This window comes from Populus alba, chromosome 1 (assembly GCF_005239225.2).
Source record: "Populus alba chromosome 1, ASM523922v2, whole genome shotgun sequence".
In the NCBI taxonomy this organism is placed as follows: domain Eukaryota; kingdom Viridiplantae; phylum Streptophyta; class Magnoliopsida; order Malpighiales; family Salicaceae; genus Populus; species Populus alba.
This window is the reverse complement of record NC_133284.1, coordinates 49,194,876-49,199,981: the sequence shown is the minus strand read 5'-3', so window position 1 is coordinate 49,199,981 and position 5,106 is coordinate 49,194,876. Positions and strand designations below refer to the sequence as shown.

Sequence of the window (5,106 nt, the reverse complement as noted above, 5' to 3'; positions counted from 1 at the left end):
TTTTCTCTCCTTATTATAATTTGTGCAACACATTTAATAATGATATTTTTTGAAAAGTTACATTTTTTTTTTTTATCAACAATAACAATAAATATCTTATTTTTCAATCACCACATATATCTTTTGTGCTATTTCATCAATTATTTTTCAAGCTATGTTATTTTACTATTTTTTAAAAAATATCTTGTTGTGTTTTTCGAATCACGACGTGTATTAAATATGCTTTTTTGTCAATAGGTTTTTCTTTTATTTTCAAAATATGTTATTTTACTATATATATTTAAAAACCATGCTAATAAGAAAAATATCCTAGGTAAAGGATTTAGTGAGTGTTTTTCTTTTTGCTTTACAATCTGTTTTTTAAATTGTTTTCATAAGAAAAAAATATTAAATTAATATTTTTAAATGTTTTTGGATAGTTTTATATGTTGATATAAATAATAAATAAATAATTATTGAATTTTTTTTAATTAAAAAACACTATACAACAGAATACTATATACACAATTAATTTATATCATAATTAATGTTCGCATCTATTCTATTAATGCATGTAAAGTTAATGAATACAGTTACAAAATGGTTTTCGCAGTATTCCAAAAACAAGTCCCATGGTTCAATTATAAAGCATATCTACTTTTCTGGCGCTGCTCTTCGACAATCAACGTTTTTCAAGGAAAACATGGTGAAATCTAGGGTTAAGATTAAAAATAAAGATGGAAGGGAAGATGAAGATGAAGCACAACAATCAGATTAGCGAGAAGAACAAGCATGAAAGTTCTGGATGGAGAAATTAATATCGTATTGTAATAAGAAGTTCCAGTTTTCCAGACTGCAACAGTAGAAATGACAAGGACGCCTGCTAAGAAGGCCAGTAATCTGTCGTGAATGAGGAAATTCATGGATAGTGGCAGCGAGATTTAGCATGAAGCATTTAGCTTGTTTTCTCTATTGTAATTCAAGTCGCGAGAGGTAATAGAATTGCACTTGCACCTGCTGTTCTTGCCAGCATTTATAGATGTATGACTTTGTTGAAAGGGAAAATCGCAGAGTCAACCTTGTTGCGGACTCCAATGGTTTAACAGTTAAGCTTTGGTCATCAATGCAATTAGTTGAGGTTCGGGTTTGGAAGAGGTGCAAAAAACTGCAGACGAAGCCTAATCTGATGAGGAGTGGGTACCCTAGGTTTGGCTTGGTGGGACAAATTGAAACAGAAAGTTGAGAATGTTTCCGTTGGTTCTAGAGTCGGGAAAAGAGAGTTTTAGCTCTGGAGAACTGGGATTTCCTCAAGTTTTATGGAGAAATCCCAGTTTTTGGTCGATGCTCTAATGAACAGACCTGAGATTGCATAGAGCTTAAAGCTTTTCTTGAGCAGATGATCACACGAATAAAAACAGCAAGATTAGGACTAAAATTGTTAACCTAGCCTTCTTCTTGAGAATGATTTGGATGATTTTGTTTGCTTTGCTAGTTATGTTAACATCTCAAGCTTGGCTTTGACAAATGAAGCAGATGAAAGTGTTTGGGCTTTAAGCTTTTCATGACCACCCGGTCGGAGATTGAATTCCTGGCTTCTCTTCTTCTGTTGGCTATGCTACTAACATGGTAGTAGAGCTTTCGACTGTCAGGCATGGCGTCACTATCGCCAAAGAGAGAATGTTCCTCCTCCTGTTCTTCGGTATCTTTTGGACGCTGATAGAATAGATATTGCAGCAAGGATAACTCCCGTACCAAAAAAAATTAACCGGTTCGGTTTGGTTTCGGTTTTATAATTTTATAACTGAAAAAAACCGAACTAAATAGAACCCAAACCAAAAAAAAAAAAAAAAACAAGTCAAATCGGTTGGAATAAGTTTTTATCCTAAAAACCGAATCAAAACCAGTCGATTTGAATCAATTTCGGTTCTTTTTTTTTTTAATTTAGCTTAGTTTATTTTTTTGATAAAAATCGAATTAAACTGAAAATAATCACTTTTAACTTTAATTTTGATATACAATAATATCAAGCAAATTTGTTTTTATTCAATATTAAGACAGATTTAAAATTGCTAGTTTAACTCATCAAAATTGTTATTTGTATCTCTAATAGTTTAATAATTTTATTTTATTAGATAATAATAAAAATGAAAATTTATAAAATTAAATATTTAATTGAAAGTGTAATAACTTTATAAATTATAATAACAAAAAAAGTTTTTGCTATGATGAAGAGTCACCATAATATTTTTTCAATTCTAAAAAGAGCAATATATAATTCTTGAAGGATAGTATGAAAACGACAATAATAATTAAAGATTTTTATGAAAATTAAATTTATTATATATGCTGTTGGTTCTGTTTTATTTATATAAAAAAATATATTTAAATATTTAAAGGAGTTATTTGAAAAAAATATATAGGCCCACGAGGGGTGGGCTGGTTTAAATTTCTGGCGTTATCGTGCGATTACACGCGAAAATCTACCTAGCTCGAGCGGACGGAAGACGTCATATTGATTATTGATTACAGATCTGAATCCGATGTATAAATTAACTGCTATTGTGAAGAGCCCTAGTCATTGTAAACACAACTTTCAGTTTCAATCGAAAGGAAGTCAGTCAATACGGGTGTGTGCAGCTATGGATTCGATCAAGCCTTTAGCCCCGAGCCGCCGCGTTTCCAAGTCCAAACACAGGAAACAATGGGTACGAATCAAATCTAGTTATATTTCTATGTTTTTCTTGTAAAGATTATTCTTAATGCTTGTTTGTTGTTTCTTGACTGGTTGTTGCTATATAACATGTCATTATATCCAGAAATTAAAAATAATAGCTGTTCTTATATATATATATATTAAGAAGAACAGAGAGAGGAGGGAAACGATGGAACGATTGAAAACAGATATGGTAGAGATCGGCGAGGGACAAAAACGCATAAGAGAAGGGCAACGAGAAATAAGACAAAAGTTTGAAGAGATAGAATCTGAATGCCGCAGCCTCAAAGAGGAGACGATGAACATAGCCAAGCAGAGTGATTACAACCAAATCAGGATAAACCTAATGTTTAGCATCTTGAAAGCTCGTGAAGACAACAACTTTGCCCATGCTGATCACCTCACTGGGCTTCTCCGGTTGGTTAAATTCCCTTCTCCATTTCTTTTCTTAATTATTGGGATGTCGGATTTCATATTTAATCTTGCTAATGCTAGCTATTACAAGGAGGGAAACACAAGTTAACGAAACTCAAAATAAAAGAATCAAAATGCACTGTTGATAATTAATCTTCTCTCAATGATTGTGTTTCCTATTCGTTGTCTTGCCAGCGAGGAAATGGAAAAGCAGGAACAAGGAAAGCCAGGCCTGGTTGGCTGACTAATGATCATGGAGAACAAGGAGCAGTTTGCCTTAGCAGTGACTCCTGCTCGTCTTTTCTCATTAAAATGAAACCATCAGTAGATGTGTTGACATTAGTCCTTCTTCCTTCGATGAAGTTTCCATTTGATTAAGCATTTGTGTTCTCTGTTCCGAATTGAATGTTTTGAGTTACATTACATTGTAGGTGAATTGCCCGGGCGATGCCGCCGGTTGTTATATAAACGATGTAAGCATTCGGTTGAGTATAACCGGCGGTAATCGAAGAAGAAGACAGGCAGACAGAGTTAAAACAAAAAAAAAGACCAGAAGTATTGAGGTTAAACAATGCAACCAGATGCTTTATGTTAAAGAAACGTGAAGTCTTAACTAGTCTGTTTTAGCTTTGCATATCTGTTGTTTTCTGCTTTTTAATATTAATATATTAAAATGATTCGGGAATAAAAAAATTAATTTTTTTAAAAAACAATGATGTAGCCACAGTACAAGACAGCTCAGACTTTTTTACCACAGTACCAATTTAGTGTTTTTTTAGTTCCTCGCTGTTTTTTTCATGTAGCTTTTATGCAAGATCTAATCATTGTTGTTTTAATTATTATTTATTTAATTTTAATTTTTAAATAATTAGGGGTCTTGCTCGGTGTTTTTTTTACTTTTTATATTTTATAAAGTAATTTTTATTCTTATAAATATGACTATTATTTGTAAGGATTAGCACAATTTAACTTTAATGTTTTTTTATGTTTTTTTTTTAATAATTATTTTTTAATTTTATCATTTGATTTTAGGTTATTAATTTTAGGTTATTAGGCTTTGAGTTGTTTTTCACATTCTTTTATGTGGTTTTATTTTGATATTATATTCTAGATTATAAGTTTATCGAGTTAACTTAAGTATATTTAGATTTTTTTTTTCAATGTTTTTTTTAATTTAATCTTTTAATATTAAGTTATTTAGCCATGATATATATATATATATATATATATATATATATATATATATATTTTGCATTTGTGAGTTTAACAAGATTTCAAATCTTGGATCTTAATTTTTTTTTCTAATGTTTTTAAAAATTAAAGTTTTTATTTTATCATTTGAAGCTATATGATTAGGCCTTTAATTTTGTGATATTTTCTGTTTTTTTTTAGGTTATAAAGGATTATGAGTTAGATAAGTTCAACCGAGTTAATTAAATATTTTTATTATTTTTTTATTTAACTGTCAAACTAATTGAGTTAACTTAAAGTGTTTTTCAAAGTTTTTTTATTTGTTTTTTTTAAAAAAAATTTACCTGTACACTGTGTAGCGTAAATCATAGGTACAAACTAAAAGTTGTATCGTGAGAAATGCCTAGAATATGTGTAGGTAGGCTAATTCTGGCTATAAATAGCTATGTTTCTGAGTGGGTGTTTGGTTTTGTGGTTGCGGGTGAGGTTCACCCGCAACCACATATTTTAATGTTTGGTAATAGGAAAAGAAGTGATTTTCACTGGTGGGCCCCATAAATTTTAACGGCTGCGCCACAGGTTCGGAGAAGCAGCATTTTGCTGCTTCTCATGCTGAGAATAACGTAACAGTGGAGCCATGCTCCACTGCGCACTGTTCGCTAAGGGAACAGTTTTAAGTTTTTTTTTTTTTTTTTAAAAAAAAAACCATGAAAATGATTTTTAATTTTTTTTTTGTGTTTTAAAAAATTATAATAACGTACCATTTATGAAATATGATCGCAATTTCAATTATGTTATTGCCGGGTCCG

General features: G+C 30.8%; 1 long non-coding RNA gene across 1 annotated transcript; it reads left to right on the top strand.

The window, feature by feature from the left end:
- Positions 1–2,444: 2,444 nt before the first annotated feature.
- On the top strand, positions 2,445–3,799 carry LOC140954199 (uncharacterized). The gene is made up of 3 exons (XR_012169913.1): positions 2,445–2,684; positions 2,838–3,109; positions 3,302–3,799. It is a non-coding gene; the product is annotated as an uncharacterized lncRNA (long non-coding RNA).
- Positions 3,800–5,106: the final 1,307 nt, after the last annotated feature.